We start from the raw sequence: 24,416 nt of genomic DNA on the forward strand, positions 1-24,416 counted from the left end.
CTATTAAAAAATCTTAATCCTTCCAATAGTTATTAGCTTCTGAAATTGAGTTGTTGTTTTCTGTCTAACTGCTCTCTGATGGCTGTGCAGTTATTATGGGGATATTCTCCCATCATGCACAGTTCCCGGGACGTGACATCATCATTGAGCAATTAGACAGAAAACTTCAGAAGCTAATAACTATTGGAAGGATTAAGATTTTTTAATAGAAGTAATTTACAAATCTGTTTAACTTTCCGGAGCCAGTTGAAATGTCCCTTTAACTTGCAACCTGGCATCTATTGAAAATTAAAAAGAAAGGTAAGAATAATAAAAATAAAAACAGACAAAAGTCTTATTATTATCCAACTGATGGGAGAACAGATATAAAACTAGGGCTGTGGGCCGGGCACTGTAACCAGAGGGACTAACTCCTCTTTGCATCTAGCTAAGTTTAGGATTGAGTTAATAGGAGTTACAGGGCCTCTTTCCATCAAGCCAAATTTTATATATGTCTCCTCCTTTATATCGATTTCTCAATGGGACAATGGAGCGGTGGTACTGACATGTGTTTCCTGATGTAATACTCTAATAGTAGACTATATATTTTTCCCCTACAGGGCTGAATCTATAATATAATGCTATGGAGGCACATGCCTAGGGCTGCACTCTTTTGGGGGCACCTTTCCCCAGCATTGTATTCAGTTTTTAGGTCTACCAGCCATATTTACCCAATCAAAAACATGGGGTAGGGTATTTGGCCAAAGTAGAATAAACATGCAGGGTACTAATCTGGGGCAATAGACTATGGCAGCACGAAGTGTATACATGACCTTGTGCATCTAATGTACATGATGAATAGGGTATCAGTTAAAGAAACTATACTAAATTATATAATTTTATACATTATTAATGTTCAATGGAAGTCAATGAAATGCTGGTGAGAACTGAGTTCTATACATTAAACTGTATAAGGATTTCCCCTATCATCACAGATGGATACTAAGGACCAGCACAGATGTCTGTACCATGCGTAGCCCCTCTTCCTTGCCCTGGGGGCATCTTTACACTTTCAATCTCCCCCAGCAGGGAAGCTGATTACTTTTATATTTATATACAATGATAATTTGTACAGAAGTATATACAAAGAATGCTTCATTGCTTTTCACTGTTGAATGTAGTCGCTGTGACATTTCGCTGTCACTTGTCAACCATCGCATTTTGATCCACTGGAAAAGTATAAAAATGTGTAATAGGAGTTTGTTGGTACAATGACTTTCCATGTCTATGGTGGAAATCCTGGGAGAGATTTTGAACTGTAGACTGAAAGAAATACCAGCAATGTAAAAGATCCTGAGGGTTAGTTGTATATGGAAATATCCTACAGTCAGAAGCTTGAGTTTACATCATGTTAAGCTTACGCCACATGGTCACCTGAGGACATTTGGAACAATGTAGTGTAGTTCTATCCATTCTCAAGACAGAATCCACTGGAATAGTCATTGGCCCGTGAGGTGAAGGATGGGTGACTCCTTCACCATACCTGTTGCATATCGAGAGTAATGATTGACCAGAAGCACTTCATACATAGGGTGGTCGTCATTAGAAAGCATTATAAAGATCCTAAGAAAAGCATGCAGCCAAAAGTCCCACCAGTGTCAATGGTATGTACAATGATGAGGTTCATAATTCTGCCAGTCCATTGGAAAGTAGATTAACAGCAGTCCTCTGTGGGAGAAATTGTGGAGGGTCTGAAGTCACCAGAGGAGCAGAGTGGGCAAGCTCACTGAAGCGCACTGACTTTACTTCACCTGCAAACGGAAAAAAAGAACTTTAGTATTTAAGAACAAAGTTGCTGAAATTTGTAAATATCATATATTATGTTAGCGTTATGTTAGTGTCCAGGTAATTTTGTAAGCTGAACTGATATCTAAGCCAATAAAGTAAGTAAAGGTGCCTACACACCTTACACTAAAGTCGGCCACACGCTAACGGCTTCGGCTCCAACAAGTTCAGCCTACTGTTTAGGATAGGGTCAAACATAGGTTATACGCAGCCTATTTCATGCTGTGGAAAATCTGCTGCACAGTGGGAAATACGTTGCGTATTCTCCTATGAGCAGACACACAGGGCTATCCAGTGCCAGCCCTGTGTGTTCAGTGAGGTTTGGAGGCGAGACAAGCATGCCCAAGTGACTGTAATGCGTGACTCCAAACCTCACTGCACACACAGGGCTGCCGTTGGGTAGCCCTGTGTGTCTGCTCATAGGAGAATATGCAGTGGATTTTGCCCAACATCAAATGTGCTTCATATACGCTACATGTGACCCTACTTTAACCTCTTAAGGAGTTAGGACGTATGAGTACGTCCTAAGTCCGGTACCTGCGGCCCCGATCGTTCGGCCACGCGCTATTAACCCTTCCGATGCGGCGCTCAAAGCTGAGCACCGCATCGAAAGTGAAACTAAATGCTTCCCGGCTGCTCTGTCGGGCTGATCGGGGTCATCGTGATAAAATCGCGAGGCCCCGATCAGCTACCCGGAGTGAAGAAGGTCTCTTACCTTCTCTGGCGGCGTCAGGGCTCCGATTGATTACTCCCAGCCTGAGTTACAGGCTGGAGCAATCAATCACCGATTTCACTGATTGTTGCCATGCAATGGCAAGGCAGCAGTCTGTGAATGAAATCAGCCATTGCAAGCTGATAGGTCGCACCTTTCAGCTTGCAAAAAAAAAAAGAGTAAAAAAAAAGTTAACCCTTTCAGGTATTCCCTTCTGAATTAAAAGTTTGAATCCCCCGGCATTTCCTAGTAACAAAATAAAACAGTGTAAATAAAAATACACATATGTGGTATCACCTTGTGCGGAAATGTCCGAATTATAAAAATATACCGCTTTTTACACTGCACGTTTAATGGCGTACACGCAAAAAAAATCAAAAGTCCAAAATAGCGCATTTTTGATCACTTTTTATACCACAAAAAAGTTAATAAAAAGGGATCAAAAAGTCTGATTAGAACAAAAATGGTACCGCTAAAAACTTCAGATCACGGCGCAAAAGATGAGCCCTCATAGCCCCCTGAACGCAGAAAAATAAAAAAGTTATAGGGCTCATAGAATGACAATTTTAAAGGTATAAATTTTCCTGCATGTACTTATGATTTTTTTCTGAAGTAATGCACAATCAAACCTATACAATTAGGGTATAATTTTAACCGTATGGACCTACAGAATAAAGATAAGGTGTCACTTTTACCGAAAAATGGACTGCGTAGAAACGGAAGCCCCCAAAATTTACTAAATGGCATCTTTTCTTCAAGTTTGTCGCACAATGAATTTTTTTTCCGTTTCGCCGTGGATTTTTCAGTTAAAATGACTTATGTCACTGTAAATAGAATTGGTGGCGCAAAAAATAAGCCATAATACAGATTTTTAGGTGTAAAATTTAAAGGGTTATGATTTTTTAAAGCAAGGAGGAAGAAACGAAAATGCAAAAACGTGAAATCACTCAGTCCTTAAGGGGTTAAAGTGTATTACAGTCTCCCGACTCTCCACCAACAGATCATGTAGGTAGAGGGAAGGATGTTGGATTTTTACCACCTGATCCTATTGTTCTGGGAGAGATAAGCCAGCACCAGAACTGTTTGGCTATGGCTTGCCCTCCCATAGAGAACACATGAATGTTAAAGGGAATGTGTCACCATTTTATTTTTTTTCAATAAATAAAATGATTCTATCAAGATAAAACATTTTATTTATGAAATTAGTTTTAGGACAATGTAGTTTTAATGTTATTTATTAATAAAGTGTGTACTGGGGGCTGCCATTACTATAGCCTCTTTGTGGGACTCCTTACATGTCCTGGTCCAACCTACCGAAGAAGAAGGGCGGAAGTGAGCCCAGCCAGGCTTCAGCTGACGTTGCGCCTGCTGGGCCACTTCCCCTTCCTCTCTCACAGAGGGCAGCAAACTGAGCAACAAAGAAGGGACTGATAAAGGTAGAAAAAGGGGTTTTAGAAAAAAAATGGTAGGATTAGAGTCAAGAAGAGTCAGGAACAGATGGGGGGGGGATTAGGGACAGATGAGTTCATGATAGGTACTCTTTAAGACTGAGAGTGTCTCATAGAAAAGTATTGACTGCTTACTGCACATGTGCATAGCACAGACTAGGTGAAACAAAAGGTAGAGCCAGCACCTTTTTCTTGAAGTCCCTGAGGAGCAGTGACCTACCTAGAGACATCTAGTCTAATTTTTACCACTCTTCAGACATCAACAAAATGGTGACAGTGGAATTGAAAAAAACTACAAAAACCCTTCCCCCTCTCCTTTTGCACATAGATGGAGGAAGATAGATGGGCAAGGTAAAATTTTCATCAGCCAGACAAGTTCTTTGCTTTCACCAGATTCCTCATGTTAGCTCCCTCTGCTGGTCAACAGTGGGAGAGTTATTATTTAATGTTTCATATTTTGTGACAAGTAAATTTTTTAAAAACATTTCCAAAAATATATGAAAAAAAATTGAACAAATTATTTAACCTCTAAAAATAATCACATTTGGTGACAGATTACCCTTAAGTCAAGCTAAAGGTTCATGTGCATGAGAAGGTCAGGATTTATCTATTGCCCAAATTAACATCTATTGAAAGTGTATGGCTGCCATTACAAAGATTTAGTGACATTTTTCAAAACCTATGCAGAGGAAAAGTTAACCAGTTACCTATAACAACCAATCATATTGCTTCTTTTATATTTCAGAGGCCTTTAAAAATAAATAAATAAATAAACAATCTGATTGGTTGATTTTTCTCTGTACAGGTTTTGATAAATCTCCTTACTGACCTTAGTGATGTTTACAGTTGGACAAGTTTACAAAATATCTCTCACCACTATTAAAGGGGTACTCCAGTGGAAAACTTTTTTTTTTTTAAATCAACTGGTGCCAGAAAGTTTAACAGATTTGTAAATGACATCTATTAAAAAAAATCGTAATCCTTCCAGTACTTATTAGCTGCTGAATACTACAGAGCAAATTATTTTCTTTTTGGAACACAGTGCTCTCTGCTGACATCTCTGTCAATTTTAGGAACTGTCCAGAGCAGCATATGTTTTCTATGGGGATTTTCTCCTACTATGGACAGTTCTTAAAATGGACAGAGGTGTCAGCAGAGAGCACTGTGGTCATGATATCAGCAGAGAGCTCTGTATTCCAAAAATAAAATAATTTCCTCTGTAGTATTCAGCAGCTAATAAGTACTGGAAGGATTAAGATGTTTTAAGATAAGTAATTTACAAATCTGTTTAACTTTCTGGCACCAGTTGATTTAAAAAAAAAAAGTTTTACATTGGAGTACCCCTTTAAGCTGACAGGTTTAGGAGCCCAGTGTAACTGACAGCTATTTTTCTATGCAGGCTCACACAGGGAAGGCTGTGACACCACCCACACACTGGCCCTCATTTATCAAAAAAGTCGGGTTGGTTTTTTGGGGGGCTTTTAACCCGACCATCTTTTTCCCTATCAATTTATTAATTTGTCGCAAGCGTTGTCGCTGTCGGATTTTTTTGGGCGCAGTCCAAAAATTTGGGAAATGGCAAACACTTTTTCCCACTGCTTGAAGCAGTGGGAAAAAAAGGACACTGAAACCCTAAAATTCGGGTCGGGTTTCTTATTAAATCAGTGGGAAACCAAGGTTTTGGTCGGGAAACACCCCTTTTTAGGCTTTCAAAATCCCTGAGTCGGGTTCGTAGGAAAGGCTTGTCGCAGTTTGTCGCACAATGTCTGCGCCTTGTCGCAGACATCTTGCGCCAAAAAAAAAGAAACAACAAAAACTGTTGGGTTTCCAATGATAAATGAGGGCCACTGTTTCGAGTGGACACACCACACACTGTTTCTAGTGGTCTGTTGCTTTATCCTATACATATACAGTGGGGATCAAAAGTTTGGGCACCCCAGTAAAAATTTGTATTAATGTGCATGAAGAAGCCAAGGAAAGATGGAAAAATCTCCAAAAGGCATCAAATTACAGAGTAGACATTATTATAATATGTCAACTAAACTTAGATTTTATTTCCATCATTTACACTTTCAAAATAACAGAAAACAAAAAAATAGCGCCTGCAAAAGTTTTGACACCCTGCAGAGTTAATATATTGTACTGCCCCCTTTGGCAAGTATCACAGCTTATAAATGCTTTTTGTAGCCAGCCAAGAGTCTTTCAATTCTTGTTTGAGGTATCTTTGCCCATTCTTCCTTACAAAAGTCTTCCAGCTCTTTGAAATTTCTGGGCTGTCTGTCACGCACTGCTCTTTTAAGGTCTATCCATAGATTTTCAATTATGTTGAGGTCAGGAGATTGTGAAGGCCATGGCAAAACCTTCAGTTTACGCCTCTTGATGTAATCCCCCGTGGATTTCGAGGTGTGTTTAGGATCATTATCCATTTGTAGAAGCCATCCTCTCTTTAACTTCAGCTTTTTCACAGATGGCATCAAGTTAGCATCCAAAATTTGCCAAAATGTTATTGAATCCATTTTTCCTTCTACTCGTGAGATGCTCCCTGTGCCACTGGCTGCAATACAACCTCAAAGCATAATTGATCCACCCCCATGCTTAACAATTGGACAGAGGTTATTTTCATTACATTCTGTTCCCCTTCTTCTCCAAACATACCTTTGCTCATCCCGGCCAAAAAGGTCAATTTTAACCTCACCGGTCCACAGAACTTGTTTCCAAAATGCATCAGGCTTGTTCAAACACAGATTTTTGTGGTGAGGACGTAGAAGAGGTTTTCTTCTGATGACTCTTCCATGAAGACCGTATTTGTATAAGTATCTCTTGATAGTGGAATAGTGTACCACAACTCCAGTGTCTGCCAGATCTTTCTGGAGGGATTGTGAGGTCAAACGTGGGTTTTGAACTGTTTTTCTCACAATCCTGCGAGCTGTTCTCTCTGATATTTTTCTTGGTCTTCCAGATCTTGCTTTAACTTCCACTGTTCCTGATGACTGCCATTTCTCAATTACATTCCAAACAGAGGATATTGACATCTGAAAATATTTTGCTCTCTTCCTATAGCCTTCTCCAGCTTTGTGAGCGTCAACTATTTTCAGTTTCAGATTTCAAGACAACTGCTTAGAAGTGTAAATGATGGAAATAAAATCTAACTTTTGTTGACATATTATAAGAATGTCTAATCTGTAATTTGATGCCTTTTGGAGATTTTTCCATCTTTCCTTGGCTTCTTTACGCACATTAATACACATTTTTATCTGGGGTGCCCAAACTTTTGATCCCCACTGTAGCAGGATTGGAGAATTTACTTGCTAAAGAAGCAGCAATAAAAAAGGCCCCACCCAATATTGACTTAAAGATTTCTTCCTATTACTGTGCATTGGGATAAACCTGCCAATCTAAAGCGAGAAGGCAGGGCCAGCAACTTCTCAAGAATAATGTGACAGCTCTCCTGCAGTTCGCCTTTATGGCTCTATATATTGAAATAAGCAACAGACCACTGGAAACCGCGCATGACTGTGCTATGTTATGATGACCTCAGCGAGGACAGTATAATTAAACTGAAAGTTTCCCTTTAAGTATACATGCAAACATTAATACCAAAGATGTTTAATACCATGTATCCTAGTTAAGATATGTTATATAATCATGAATCTTCATGATCCAACATCTTGCAAAAGAACAAAAATAAAACCACAGATTGTCCAATGGCAGTCAGCAAAGAACTACTCAGGTTTTACATTTTTATCTTGCACATAAAGTCTTATGACAGTTCTATCTTGACTTTTATCTAAGATTTATCTAAGATTCATAGTAATTTATTTCTTCTTGAGAGAGTGGAGACAAATAATTGACAAGTGAAACTCTAAATAATCCAACAATGTGTACGCAGTTACCAGGGAATGGACATGAGGTCTAAAGAACCTGCTATAATGAGACAAGATCATCATTCATATACCTCATGGCCACTTTTGATAGCTTCTTATGTCACCAAAGAGAACATCTGTCCATGGGGTTAAGAACAGTGCATTTTCTTACTCATCAACAGATACAGGTGTTCCAACAGGGGAACCAAAAAGAACCCTTGACCATCAAACAAGTTGCCATTGTTGCCAGGTACTGACCACTATGTCAGTGGATGGCAGTGTAGTGACTAGACACTATCCTACTAAGCTGCTACAACTTGCCCAAAGGCCACTTGCCTACAAACACAGTGGGCCTCATTTACTTAGATTGTCGGGTTTTTACTAGTTGGAAAAGTTGTTTCAGACATGCAGGATTCCTCTCTATTTACTTTTGGGAAAAGACGGGAACATTTTCTGACCAGCTTTTTCTAGGTCCATTTTTCCAGCCATTTACCCGACCGCGCCCCCTTTTACGGCAGACCACGCCCCTTTTTCGGGTTTGTCGGATTTTTAAGGCGCAGACTGTCGCACACTGGCGCAGACATGTTTCAGACATGTGTCAGGCAAAATCAACAGACAAAAACTGGTCGGTTTCAGCTTAGTAAATGAGGCCCAGTGTGTTCTACCACTAGTTAGTAGGAAATAAATAATTTACAAATATTTCAGAATTCTGAATATTAGGCCCTCGTTGGGTAAAAAGGTCAGAAATATAACTTAATTTAAAAATAAGCACAGACATATACCTGGTTAGTAGTCAATATGTAAGCAGAAATGTTATAGCACCAAATAGTTCACGGAAAACTAAATGATCAGGTCCCACTTTAACCTTAACTGATATCAGTCTTCTTCTCCCTATAGTCCTAAACATTATTGATTCAGCTGCTTCCCTAGAGAATACCAAACAGATTCCTTGCCTAAACAATATCCAGTCATTTACTGTAATCAATACATTCAGCTCATAACCTTCTATAGCATATTCTCACTCCATATAAAATATTAACAATTGAAGATTGAGAGGTCCTCCCCATCCATGCAGTTAGTGACAAAATTTTGACTTTTTAGTCGTCTGACATTTACCATTTACCAATTAAGTTTAATATTGCCCAGTCATTCTTAAATGTACATACTGCTATAGGTGTATTAGAATTCTAAATATGCTGCTTGAACCTGGGGTTATGAGAATGCTGTCCTAGTGTTGGACAATGTTTGTAAGGCTTGGTATTCATAGATGGCATGATATTGGCATCTCATCTGAAAGAAATCACCTTGAATATAATTTTGGAACTTGACTTTTGAAAAAGGCTTAATGGAATTGGAAAGAGTTCAGCGTCAGGTGACAATGTTAATAAATGGGATTGGATTATAAAGAATCAGTACTACCCTAGAAAAAATGATGTCACCGAGGTGACTACTGACTACTCTGTTCTGTAAAAATATACCCAAGGACAGTACAATTATGTTCCTGCTGAGAAACCAGAGTTTCAGATTGTTTAATCTACAAAATACCACTAAAGAAATAATGCTAAAGAACACCAAGATTTTTGTCCAAGACATAAAACAGCTTGATTGGATGACCTATCTCCCTTATTGACGTCGCCTCACCCCAGTGTACAGTCATCAATATGAGCTACCAGGAAACTATTAAATTGCGTGAAGTTAAAGGATCTGGTCAACTCAGGGCCGCCAATATGGCTGCAGCATCTACAAGAATATAAGATTCCCACTGATCTCCACAGTGAAAGCTAACGGGATCCTAAAGGAAGTAGCCATATTATCTCTATTGGGGCAGACTAATTTCAACCAAGTAGAATGTCTTGCCTTTTTTATTAAATAAATCCTAGATTTACATTTTATGTATTATAAGGAAAAATCTCATCATAGACAACAGAGGTGTAAATGCATAAACCTCTCATAGCTGGTGTCATAAATGACTCTTATTCAGGGTTGCCAACTGTCCAAAAAGAACTAGACAGTGTGTAAAAATAAAAGCTTTGTTTTCATTGTCTTAAACAATTTTTTTGACATATCTGTTTGTGTTTTTTTTTTTTTTTTCAAGCTATAAGATCATGTACAAGTTATTATTATTGTAACCATCCCCATTTGGCAAGGTTTCCAAACAGGTTTTTTTCTGGTGTCTTTTGGGAAACTGTCACTACAGTTTTTTGAGTCAAAGTCAGAAGTGGAACCAGCAGGAAGGAGAAGTATCAGACCTTCCTTTATATTTCCCATTCCTTTTGAATACACTTCTGGCTTTGGCTCAAGAACTGCAATGGCAGTATTCCAAGAAATGCCAGAAGAAAACCTGTGTGGAAACCTTGCCTTTTGCAAATCACAGAAAATGCTCTAAATATTTCCATAAAAATGCTCTGAGCACAAGTCATACAGCACTTCATTTTTTAGAATGTATTATCCCTTTCTAATATGTCCATAAAAAAAATTGTCTGTGATTTTGGAAAAGTTGTCTAGAAAAATATCAGGTTAGCAACCCTGCTCTCAATGTGTTAATCCCAATGCATGGTATGATATCAAAAGACAGGTCGTCAGTTGGTTAGTGTGGAACAAGCAATGTTAAGGGTCTCCTATGGGAGATGAGTCCCTAACCTACTAATGTCTATGGCAAATGACCCTTTAGGTTATTTACTGGTCAAGATAGAATACAAAACATTGATTAAAGGGGTTCTCCGGTGCTTAGACATCTTATCCCCTATCCAAAGGATAGGGGATAAGATGCCTGATCACGGGAGTCCCGCCGCTGGGGACCCCCGGGATCTTGCACGCGGCACCCCGTTTGTAATCAGTCCCCGGAGCGTGTTCGCTCCAGGTCTGATTACCGACGACCACAAGGCCGGCAAGGCACTGGAGAACCCCTTTAAAAAAAAATGTTACCCTCCCCCTTTCAAAATTGTCTACAAATCAATATTCACACAATATTTTATATTCAGTGCTTTTTTAACAATACTTTTTGCTTGAGCCCCCGCCCTTCCAACCTGGGATACTTTTATCGAGACACAGGGACGTAGTCTGTAGCTTCTGGGCCCCAATGCAAAATATGCAACAGGGCCCCATGTGCCAATTACAATACTGGTTTCTTAAAGGGCAGATGGGTTTTGGGTCACCCTTAGGCATCAGGGCCCTGGTGGGACCTCTGCACCCCCAACAGCCAAGTTACAGTTCTAGTGCATGCAACCTCTAGCTTAAGCGATTACTTAAGTAAAAATAATGAAAACCAAGCCACGCTAATGGACTAATCATTTGGGCACTGGAGCAGTGTCCAGGGGCCATAGGGCCCAAAACTCTTTGGTTAGTTAGCACACTACTTAAAGTGCAAGACCAAAAAACAAAGCAGGAAATGCAAGTGTATCAATACTGTAGGGGATGGCTATAGGTCTATGATTTCGCAACAAGCTCAGATCACTCTCATTCTGCTCAAATTTTGTATGTTGGTTTATTGTTTTAAATGAATTCATAAATTTCCCTGATATAAAGAGAAACAAAATACCCAGCTCCAGAGTAATAGTTCTGGCTCTTCAAAATCCATCAGAACTATTACAAGTTGGGAAGTAACAGCAATACATATGGTTACATTCAGAAAGTGGTTTGTTTTCACTTTTTTCAAGCTATAAAAAGTGAGTAGCATAAAAGGTTATAACCTTGTGGTCCCTACAAGTCTGAAGAGGTTAATTTTGGGTCTGGTGTCACTTGTAAGGTCACGGCAGATAGGATAGATGGTTCTGTAGATAGAGAGGCTCAACCATCCTCACCCCTGGGGAAGGTGATACACAGGGTCAGCTGGGAGCACAGCTTGTAAACTCAGTATGTGGCTATATTTTTCAGTGCCGCTTCCTTAACCTCCAGTTCGTTATTCTATCCTATCCCAACTCTGCTGCCTCTCCTGACGTACTTAGCACTGTAACTCACTCTGAAAATGACCTCTCCAAAATAGTATCTCAGTGCTAGATTCAAGAGCATTACGTAAAGCCTTCACCTGCCAGCAACATGAGCAGCAGGAGTTCACAGAGATGGAGATGTTCCTTCTGAAACATTAAATCTGTCATTATCATTTGCACAGCTTAAAGAACATTTCCACTTAAAATCACCTAAAGGAACCAACAAATAAGATTTATTTTCTATCAAGCTGTTAAATTTCTATTAAACCTCTCCCCAACCCAATAGTATATCTGCTTCCTTTCAAAGGGCCCCCACCTAAAATACTGGTGTCTTGTTTTATGGCAGGTGGACGTTTAGTTATCTTAAAGGAGATCTCCAGCGAAAATTTACTTATCCTCTATCCACAATGTAAGGGATAAGCAGCTCATCGCGGGGGTTTGACAGCACTGAAAAAGACCCGAGTCTAGCACTTGGTCATCAGCGGCGCTCCTATAGTAATGAATGGAATGCATGATGTCTACCAGTAGACAACACGTGCCCCTCACTAAGAGAGCCAGAGTTCTCCTTTAAGGCTCCAGCGCCCTTTGCTACTTCTACTACTGCACCAGTGATATCTACACCTAGGCATCAATATATCTCCTATTTCCTTACCTTCCATAATTTGGTGGATTTGTTTTTTTAGAGAGCAAAAAAGGCTTGAAAAAAATAATATTTGGTTGCCACCCAAAGAAACTTTGCTAACTTACTTGGCTGTTTGTCTAATTTCTATAAAATGTGAAGATGAGAACCATGTGAACGGTCACCTCTCCATTCTGCATCAAGTCACTGCTGGTCACCTTAGCTTTATGAACAAAGGTATGGGGAAGTTGGTTTTAAATCCTCTTTATAGGAGTTCTTTTATGAAGACAACTTCTGTCTGATGCAACTATCACCTAGAATAGACTTGGGAAGCTGCACACACTGTGCACTAGGGCTTCACAAGCTTATTTTAGAAATACCTGCATAGATAAGTCAGGCTGCTGTATACCCACAAATAACTCCTTTGTAATTTCTTTTGGTGTTGGTGCAAAAGTTAGAGAGGTGGGATCCGGGGTCCACTATGCTCCGGAGCTGCACCACCTCTCTCTGCTTACACTGCACGGTTGATTGATTCACAGGCTGGCCCTATGTAGTTCTCCGGCCGTTAAAAAACTGCGCAAAGTGCACTGTGTGCGCAGCTTCACAAGCCAATTCTAGGTGACAATTGCACTTTAAGTTCAGAAGCCCATTATAAGGCTATGTTCACACAGTTTTTTTCAGGCATATTTTATACAAAATATATGCATTCCATAAAATAGTGTCCGTTTATGCAAAATGATTGTGCTCTATATAAGTTTATGGGAAAGTGGTTGCCTGTACACACAGTTTAAAAAAAGAAAAAGCAAACATATTTTTTGCATCTGTAAAAATAAGTGACATGTTTACACAAAAAGAGTGTGCTGTTTATTAAAAAAAAAAAAAAAAAAAAGTATTGCTATTTTACAAAATAAATCTGTTTTAGAAACCCTCAAATTCCTCCGAACTTTAGCAGCGCTGCTACTTTGGTGTTTCTCAGCGGACCTGTTGTGATGATTAGAGATTTGGCAAATCGGACTTTATTTGCGGCAAATCTCTATTAAAAACGGCTATTTCTGGCCTACAGAGAGACTCAATGTAGAACACTTTGCCATGCTGTAATACGCATAGGGTGTATGCTGGGTTAGTGAAATAAAACTGTTATTCAGTATGACGTGCAGTTTAGAGGCGTATCTATAAGAATCACTGTCGCAGGGTGGCACAATGACAGTGCCTGGAGGTGGTATCAGTGTGAGGAGACCATATAGTGGCTGAATGGCACAGCGTGGAGGTGGCTGCAGCATGAGGAGACCATATAGTGCCTGAATGACACAGCATGGAGGTGGCAGCAGCATGAGGAGATCATATAGTGACTGAATGACACAGCCTGGAGGTGGCGGCAGCATTAGGAGACCATCTAGTGGCTGAATAACCCAGCCTGGAGGTGATAACAGCTTGACAAGACCATAGGGCCTCACAAATAAAAGATTACATTTTTTTTTTACATTTAAATTGAAGATTTCAAATACATGAACCTAAAAAGTTTTATTTAATATGCCAGCAGCATGAAGAGACCACATGGCGGTACAGTGACACAGCCTGGAGGCAGCAGGAGCATGGGGAGACCATATAGTGGATGAATGACACAGTTGTACATCACGTAGATGTAAGTACATTGTATGCACTTATGAGGGGAGTACAATACGCTCCACTACGCTTAAAACAGTATTTGTCTACAACAGCAGCAGGTGTGTACTTTTGGCTGGCCTTTCACTGTAACTAGGCCCTTAAGACTTTAACAGGAACAAAATGGTACACCACTTAGATGTAAGCATGGGTTACACTTAAGAGAGGACAATACACTCCGCTACTCACCCAGTATTAGGCACTAATAGCAGGTGATTGTGACTTTTAGTGCTCTGCTTACCCTAACTGGCTGGCTACTATTAGCTTTTCAGTTGTTGTACACACCAGTGCTGCAGCACACAGTCTCTGTGTAATACACCCAAAATTGCACTTTCTCTCTCAATCTCTCTCCTTTCCCTATCAGTGCTTCTAGGATGGATTTGGGCTTGAGGGGAATCACTGCTGTAAAAATGCTTTTCTGTGAAACACACTGCTCTCTGTCCCTCTCTGCAATAGAATGCTGATGTGACTGGGAGGTGAATCGTTGCTGTAGAAATCGTTTTCTGTGCATCACACACTGCTCTCTGTCCCTCTCTGCAATAGAATGCTGATGTTACTAGCAGGTGAATCGCTGGTGTAAAAATGCTTTTCTCTGCAACACACTGCTCTCTGTCCCTCTCTCTCTGCAATAGAATGCTGATGTGAGTGGCTGCAAGATGGCTGCCGATTATATAGGGCTGTGACATCACAGGGGTGGCTGGCTGCTGATAGGTTGGGATTCAGGGTCATCCCACCTACCCTTTTTCCCGCCTTCCCAGCATTCGTTATCCCATGTCCTGACATGTGGAGCCGCCATCTTAGATGCCCTGGAGATTGGGCTGCACTAAATGGAGTTTAATCAAGCGATTAGTGTGATCGAATCACAGCAATATTCACATTTGTTGCAAAGCTAATTTTTCCTGAAATTCGTAACAAATTTGGATTCGTCAGATTAGATTTGCTCATTCCTAGTGATGATGTCACATATAATAACACTGCAGCCAATCACAAGCATGTACGGCACAGGACTGCTGAGGTAATTGTTTCATTGTAGTCATGTGATTATTATGTGTGACGTCATCGCTGCAGGCACATCAGGGGATACTATACTGCCTTTGAAACTGTGAATTTTGTGGGGATTAAAATTTGTTATTTAATAGGCTTGTTCCATGTACTGGGCTCATGTACATGGCAGAGCCCAGTACATGGATCCTCTACGAAGGACATTAGGCTGTACCACTCCTAAGTATAGAGCTGTACAGCCTCCATACAGTGTCATCCCGGTCGACTCCATCCGAGTCTGTATATACAGAGATGTTCTCCTCTAAAAGCAATGCCTGTGGGGGGGGGGAGAATACCTTCACACATAGAAAGTCTGATTTAGGCTGGGTTCCCATTACGTTTCCCCCCAATACGGGAGCGCATACGGCAGGGGAGAGCTAAAAACTTGCGCTCCCGTATGCCTTTCTATGCGCTCCTGTATGTAATTAATTTCAATGAGCCGACCGCAGTTAAATGTTCGGCCTGGTCGGCTCATTTTTGCCCCGTATGCGCTTTTTCCCGGCACCTTAAACCGTGGTCGGCCACGGTTTGAGGTCTGGTTTTACAGGGCAAAAATGAGCCGACCGGACCGAACGTTTCACTGCGGCCGGCTCATTGAAATTAATTACATACAGGAGGGCATAGAAAGGCATACGGGAACGCAAGTTTTTAGCTCTCCCCTGCCGTATGGGCTCCAGTATGGGGGAAAACGTAATGGGAACCCACTCTTAGCTTGCCAGATCAGTATTCCTCTATATGAAATCAGAGGCATTCATGCACCTCTATAGAAGTCCTAGTATAGCTCTGCACTAAATAATCAGACAGCAAGACATGGCTAAGTTTAGGTAAGATCACTGTCTGCAGCCAAAGCTACTAGGGAACCACAACCTGATGTCTTGGGTGACAGCTGCCTGTGGCTCTTCGTCTTCTCTTTTCCTCTAAGAAAACTACAACGACCAGCGTGTCCTGACAACTGTCGCTAGTTTTAGAGTCACAGGTTACTGACCCCTGTCATACTGTTTGCGTATGAGTACAGATATGTGTTATTAGGATATTTATTAATGTAGATAATATCCTGATTAATATTGTTTCATGCAACAAAATATAAGGACTATAAATAAATAAAAAATACTATATAGAATTAAGAATTAGTATTATTTCTCCCCAAAAGTCTTGAGCTCTTATAATGCACTGGGGTGTTGTTTTTTTCCTACACTTTTGACATAATGCAGTTCTATTTACTTCTGCTTACCAACAAGTGCACTTTAACTTACCAAATAGCATCCCTAATGGATCAGCATACATTAGTTATTATACAACTAAGTTCTATGGACTATAATGGAATGGAGTTGGGTGTACAGGGCCCAGTGGCACTGCTGGTCAATAGCTTCTGCTTTTCCTGACTTTAAGAGGTTAAAATAAAGTGATGGCATTGAATTAACCTTAAATACAGCTAGGTGCTTAATATTGCTTCCACTTGCTGTGCAGTTAAATGTAATGTATTTTTCTCTGTTATCAGCCACTAGCTGAGTACCCGGCGTTGCCCGGTTTTTCCTTCCTAATCCTTGTTTGGGAGGAAAATCCACAAAGGAGGAAGCTTTTGACTTTATACCCTGTCCTCATATATTGTTGTCATATCCCGTCTTCATATCCCGTCCTCATATCCCGACCTCCTATCTCGACCTCATATCCTGTCCTCCTATCTCGACCTCCTATCTTGACCTCCTATCCCGACCTCCTATCCCATCCTCCTATCCCGACCTCCTATCCCGTCCTCATATCCCGTCCTCCTATTCAGTCCTCATATCCCAACCTCCTATCTCGACCTCCTATCTCGACCTCCTATCCCGACCTCCTATCCCGTCCTTCTTTCCCGTCCTCCCATCTCAACCTCCTATCCCGACCTCCTATGTCATCCTCCTATCCTGTTCTCCTATCCCGTCCTCCTATCTGGACCTCCTATCTGTACCTCCTATCTCGACCTCCTATCCCGACCTCCCATCCCGTCCTCATATCCCGACCCGTAATATGTGTACCAGGTAATGAAATATCTCCAGCCGTACAGAAGTTATGTGGGAACATACATTTCCCATTGATTTGCATGGGACTTTAAACAAAAACACCGACCGTCACAAATGGGGGTAGTTAAGGGTTAAATTAACTATCCTATATTTTAAGTGGACATATAAGTAACATGTGACCAAGTATTATCGAAATATCTCCAGCCGTTTGGAAGTTATGCAGTAACATATATTTCCCATTGACTTGTATGGGACTTTAAACATAAATCCCGACCCTGGCAAATGGGGGTGAGTAAGGGTTAAATTACCTATCCTATGTTTGTTGTTGACATATAAGTAACATGTGTGCCAAGTTTCATGTTAATATCTTTAGCCGTTTGGATGTTTTTGTGGAACATACACACATACAAACACACACACATATATACATATATACATACATACACACATACATACACACATACATACATACATACATATATATACATAAATACATACATACACACATACATACACACATACATACATACATATATATACATACATACATACACACATACATAAACACATACATACATACATACATACATACATATATACACACATACATACACACATACATACATACATATATATACACATACATACATACACACATACTCACGTTGGGAGTGAAAAATTTACTCACATTAAGCCCCCCCCAAAAAAAAAAATATATATATATATATCATTCTTAACCTTAATACAACTTGATACTATTTTTTGGGTCTTGATTTCTTTTGTTTTCATTAGCTCTTTTTGCTGTCAGTGAATTAGAACATTCTTGTTGACATCCAGTAACTGAAAATCCATACAGACCACATGCCTCTAACAGGTGATGGTTGTCTACAATGTTTGCAATCTGGACAATAATCCGGGACCAAAGCTTAACACAGTGGCATCACTAAATGTTTCTTGCTTGCTACAATGTATCAGTGCCTGTATAAGCGATCAGACCAGAGAGATCTCCTTACATGAAGCAGGCATCTATTAATGCACAGTAGCGATAAAAAGAAGTATAGGAAATACATTCATTAGTGCCGTAATAGTTAGAATGGGTTATACCAATAAAATAATGTATGAAGCATTTTTCTGTCCACATTACTGCCACAATTTCCAGCCCAAATGGCTTTATGATGACCCAAAAGGACAGCCAGACCTGCATTTTAAGGGTTTACAAATGATGCACTAAACTGGAGCAAAGCAGCATAGAAAGAGAGAGAGTAGAACAAATAGATGAAGAAAAAATGGCAAAAACAATAATAATCAATATAATAATAATAATATAACAATCTAAAACAACAATAATAATAATAATAATAATAATAACTCCAATAATAAATATAAGTACTTTGGTTATAACATTTATCATCTATAGCGTTAAACACCAAATAGGTTGGCAATTTCCCTTATTTAAGTGACTCTGCAAGGACGTTCCCGAATGTCCTTGCAAAGTCTGCAGTTGCAGGGAAATTGTGCAGCTACTGCCACAACCAAACTCTTTAGCAAGAAGGCAGAGACAGGTAATGGCCGCCTTTACATGCTCTTTTTTTGTGGCTTTTTTTTTTTTTTCTTTTGCTTGAAAAATTTCTTTTAAAAATGGCAACATTTTTTATTTTTTATTTTTTTTGGGGGGGTGTTTCATGATACCGTTTTTGTGCCTTTATTTTCTCGAGAAATAGTGTGCTTTGTATATATATATATATATATATATATATATATATATCTATATATATATATATATATATATTTATATATATATTTATATATATATTTCGTTTTAATTGTGGCCACAAAAATTGCAACACATATTTACACATGCATTCTTTAAGCAGAATAAGAAATAGAAATCAAAACAATTGAAGTCAATGGGGAAAAAAAGGCCACAGACTTAGTGAAAATGAAGCACTGCCTTTTTTTTTTTTTTGCTACATTTTCCACAGATATCACAATAAAACACACTTGTATATAAATAACATGAAATTATTTAAATAACTTGAATGAGAAAAAAATGCACTAAAAGAGTGAATCTTTGTCTGGTCAAGAAGGGGGGGCTGTCTCAGTCTAGTTTTAGGGGATAAGTTTTGATTGTGCAGAGGGGGGTCTAACCACTGGGACCCTGGCTCTCCCCAGTATTGGAGCGTGTCGACCCCTGCACAAAGCTACGGCTGACACACCCCTTCATGTATCTCTGTAGGAGCTGGAAATAGCCGAGCACTATATCTTCGGCTCTCCGTGTTGGCTGACGTTTCGTACAGGGCTCAACACGCTCTGTTCCCAGGCAGAGCTGGTTTCCCATGCAGGAAATTGTGGGCGGTCCCAGCGGTTGAACCCCTACAATATAAAAATTATCCCCTATCCTTTGAATAGAAGATACATTTTTGTGCACGATAATTCTCCTTTAATTGTGATATCATAGGAACAACATTATACAGGCAGTATTAAAGGCGAACATACCATGCAGCAGTGTTTTCCAAACAGTGTGTCTCCAGCTGTTGCAAAACTACAACTTCTAACATGCTGGGAGTTGTAGTTTTCCAACAGCTGGAGACACACTGTATGGAAAACATTGCCATACAGGCCATACAGGCAGATGATTCAGCTCTTCATGGGTCATTTTTGCAACTAAGAAGCAAGAACTACTCTCCTCTACATTGGAACTGAATTGTAAGGCTAGGTTCACACTGAGACTCTCCAGCCAGACAAATTCCAGTCGGTGATTCCGAGTGTGGCCAGCTCCTACTAAATCAGTGGCTGATAAGTGCCACTGCTAGGATCGCGCGGACATTGCCATCCTCTTAGACGGCTATGTCTGTGAAGCAGATTCCACCTGAAGAATTATCAATTTCATTCTTTTGTCAGTGGAATTTCAGTGGTGGAATGCCAGCAATGGGATTCTGCTGCACCTAAATTTCCGACCGAAATTCTGATCAGAAATTCTGTAGTGTGAACCTAGCCTTAGAGAGACGAGGAATAATGTCCAGGGGTCATAGAAAGTGTACTGAAGAGAAAATAACATCGGACCTTTTCAACCTTGTCATGGGGACCCCCTTTTCTGTTGCAGAATGTGTTACACTATTAGTGTATAAGGATATCTGTGTTTAAATGGGTACTCCGCCCCTAGACATCTTATCCCCTATCCAAAGGATAGGGGATAAGATGTTAGATCGCCGGGGTCCCGCTTCTGGGGACCCCGGTGATCGCTGCTGCAGCACCCGCTATCATTACAGCGCAGAGCGAGATCGCTCTGCACGTAATGACGGGCAATACAGGGGCCGGAGCATCGTTACATCACAGCTCCGCCCCTCGTGACGTCACGCCCCGCCCCGTCAATACAAGTCTATGGGAAGGGGCGTGGCGGTCGTCACGCCCCCTGCCATAGACTTGCATTAAGGGGACGGGCCGTGATGTCATGAGGGGCGGAGCCATGACGTCACGCTGCTCCGGCCCCTGTATCGCCCGTCATTACGCACAGAGCAAACTCGCTCTGTGCAGCAATGATGGCGGGGTGCCGCAGCGGCGATCCCCGGGGTCCCCAGCAGCGGGACCGCAGCGATCTAACATCTTATCCCCTATCCTTTGGATAGGGGATAAGATGCCAGGGGCGGAGTACCCCTTTAACGGATATCACTGCACTCTTAGATAGTTTTCTTTGCGCACTATTAGAGTATGCTTTATACACTCCTAGCTTAGTGTTAATACTGTAGACAAAGTAAACTACTGTAGACAAGGTATACCAGTGCTAGTTTACGCAGAACTGGCTTACCTACTGCACTTGTACTGCTGAATGCCAAATGACCTGGATAATTCACCAAAATCAGTTGCCCCTTCTGTTTTTTTTGTACCGAGGAATCTCTGAAGCAGTAAGCGCAGACAATGCTGGAGAGAGGGGATGTAAGTATGTATTTTTTTATTACATGTGTTTTTTCTTCTCTTTTTGTTTTGTTTACAGGTCAATAAAAGAATATGGACTATTTTGTAAGACAATTTTTTTTTTTTAAAGTGTCAATCCAAAAATAGTAAATAGACACCATCCACTACTAAACTGGAGATTAGTGTAAGCCTGTAAACTAAATTGCATTAACCCTCTACCTTATTACCCTGGTACCCACCACTAACAGGGATGAATAGGTTATGGCAGGCTGGTATTATTAGGATGATCCCAAAATAAAATTGTATATTGTATAAATGTTCTCATGGGAAAAAAAAAGGAAAAAGCTATGTTTAGTGTTGTGCCAAAGTATGCCTATAGTGTAGCCACCAAACATAGTCACCAACGCCCCTAAACATAGTCTATGAAATAACAAGAGTAGAATGGATTTATGATGTAATATACAATCACCTTGTATTCTAGGGCCAAAAATAAATCAGTCTCAACCTTAAGCATTTCTGTCACCAGTTCCTCTTCAGGGAAACCACTGGGGTGTGTTTTGGGAAGTCAATTACTAACCAATGCCACTATAAAACAACAGGTTTAATTCAGGAGAAACCAAAAACAGGTAACCATGAGTGGAAGCCTGGGGGATCTAAAATGATAGACTGAAGTGTACATACTTCACCTCATCTAATGCAAATAGCCCTGTGTAGTAATCTGGTGCAAGGGTACAGACTGGAAGGAGAAAATGGCAAAATCATGCAAGGTCGTGTAGAAATGCAAGAAAACATAAACTCAAATACCGTTTGGATGCTGTATATGCTTGTTTATGTTTAGTGTCTATCACAAATCATAAGCTAGGGCAACATTACACAACTGTACCACAATATGCAAACCCCGGGAATATGCAACATGATAAGATTTGTCTTAAAGTTTATAGAGTGTGTCTAGCAGTTTTTTACAATTCCCCCATATAGTGGTTAGGACCCCTTTGTATACTAGTGTATAGAGGGAACAAAGGGGTCCTAACTACTATATTGGGGTATTGTAATAGAAATGGAGAGCTCATACAGGGGTAAGTGGGTGCTGAAATAAGGAGCTGAACTTGTTTGAGTATTAAGTCATGGCTTTGAGAAGTCTTCATGATGTCCTTGGTCAGATAGAGAAGAAAAGGAAAGCGACCCACTTTGATCAGAGAAGACATCACCTGTGAGTTACTACATGTAAGTGTATATGTTCACTTATATGGACTGCAGAGCCTGTGTAGAGCTGGGATCTATTACTATATGATCACAGTGTGTAGTCACGAAACGGGTGTCGTCCCGTCTCTTCTCCCCTCCCGACATGAATTTTCATCTCTTTCGGGAATAAAAGAATGAAGCATGAACTACGAAGCATGAACTACGAGTTTTTTTCAAGCTACACTAAGTTGGTTTGCATTCTGTCTCACAGAGCACCGGATTGTTTTATGCCATAGACTGTGGACTGATGCACTAGGGGGCAATATCATAGTTCAGGTGTGATAGTGTGGATGTGGTAGCACTTCCTTGACAGACTATATGATCACTGTTTGGAGGACTATTTTTCTGTATATAGTTTATTTTATTTATGAATCCTATCTTAGAACCCCAACACTGCCCCCATTTGGAAGCTAGACTCCCACACTTCCCCATATGGTAAGTATTCTCCCCCACACTGCCCCCATATACACCCATATAGTAGTTTGGCCCCCACACTGCGCCCATATAGTAGTAGGTTATTCTTTAAATCTATTATAATTATCAGCTCCCTTATTGCTAAACTAAGACTGCACAAGTAATTTATTTCTGCACAAAAATACGGACAGGTTCACACTTAACAATTCTAATGCATTTTTAGAAAGAGTTGTATGAAACTCTATTGAGGGGAGGAAAGATAAAATAACCGTTATATGTTGGGATCAGTTCCCATAATAAATATACAGTGTATACATTTAGCCTAGCTGTACTTTGACCATAGCAAATTCCACAAAAACAATCAGTGTAGTTGCAAATTAACTGCTGCTGCATTTGTATAGAAACATAATATACTGGCTCCATATATTTTCTCCTCTACTGTATGTTATAAGAATATTAGAACTCGCCAAGGAGTATTTATACAGAACCAGTACTCCAAGGTGACTTAGGATGGGGGGGGGGGGTTCAACTGCTTTGCACTGGGTATTTTTTTGCCATAAAAAAAAGTTTAAAATAATGATGGTGCACACCATATATTTTTGCACAACTGTGTAAGTTTTCTTTGCCCTCGATAGTTATGAAAAGTGCAGAAAATACTTGTGGGCTTTACCTGGAAGGAGTGACCAACATATTTTCTATAGATTCATATTATGGAGTTTACATTAGAGTAGAAAATTGTGCTGTAAAATTGTGATTATATTGTTTTGCCTTTTGTTAAATGCATTTGACAGTTAAAATCAATGTTTTATATAATATGCAATAATAATGGGTAAGGCAATATGACATTATTATTATTATTATATACAATATTATGTAATGTGGAACCATGTCCCATAAGGTTACAAAGAGTTAATACGTCTCCCTCGCCATTGATTGTTTATGAAAGTAAAAACATAAAGAAGCACAGAGAGAAAAAAAATCCAGCGTCGGCATCGGCTGTGAATACTTATATACCCTGATGCATCTACCTTTAGAAGCGGCAATAAAACACAACAAGCTGAAAATTATCTTAGGAATAAAAATGTACATGATAAAACTCCTCATTCAAAACTAATTGTGAGGCATTTGCTGTCTTTTATTAAATTAGAGAGAAGATGAAATAAATATTTTATACCGCCGGCTGCAAAGTGGGAAAATACCGTGTGTTTGGGATTTTAGTGCCCTCAGAGTGAGGAAATTTATTTTCATCGAGTGGAAAATAGACAGGGTGCATAAAATCCAGCAGATTCCCCCTAGTCAAATTATTTATCAAGTTAACAAGGGAGGGACCCTGCCAGTGACAACAGGCCCGAGAGGAGAAGACAAGCCTTTATATGTTACCTCTGGGTTAGGCAGCCTGTAGAAACGCCACTTGACAAGCACCATGCATAAACATTTCACTGTAAATGAGCTGTATTGTTTGAGAAAGGACACAAAGCCCACATGCATCTTCCCCAATCCAGCCAGACGGTAACTGAGGTGGCTCAATCGGCGCCAAACCTAACGAGACATAATTTGTGGGATCAGAAAGGTGCTTACAATGTATTCACCATCTCCGTCTTATATTTAGCCTTACAGCCGCTGAAAACCATAATGCATCATCATGAAATGCTTCGAAGACCAGGCTGACAATTAAAAGGGCCCGTCAGTCTAGTATTGGCTGCCGACGGATTGCTTTATCCAGAAGGAAATGAAACAGGAAAACAAAAATCTA

At 40.1% G+C, this 24,416-nt stretch overlaps 1 protein-coding gene across 2 annotated transcripts in view; it reads right to left on the reverse strand.

The window, feature by feature from the left end:
* Window positions 1-263: 263 nt before the first annotated feature.
* MAF (MAF bZIP transcription factor) overlaps window positions 264-24,416 on the reverse strand; it is a 74,252-nt gene continuing 50,099 nt past the window's right edge. The window contains exon 3 of one of the 2 annotated variants that reach the window (XM_056526132.1): window positions 264-1,790. The gene's annotated coding sequence lies outside the window, so the exon portion shown is untranslated. Of the gene's footprint in view, window positions 1,791-24,186; window positions 24,203-24,416 lie in introns of those variants that run through there. The other variant, XM_056526133.1, reaches the window with a different exon arrangement.

The sequence above is a fragment of the Hyla sarda genome, chromosome 6, assembly GCF_029499605.1.
Source record: "Hyla sarda isolate aHylSar1 chromosome 6, aHylSar1.hap1, whole genome shotgun sequence".
Taxonomy (NCBI): domain Eukaryota; kingdom Metazoa; phylum Chordata; class Amphibia; order Anura; family Hylidae; genus Hyla; species Hyla sarda.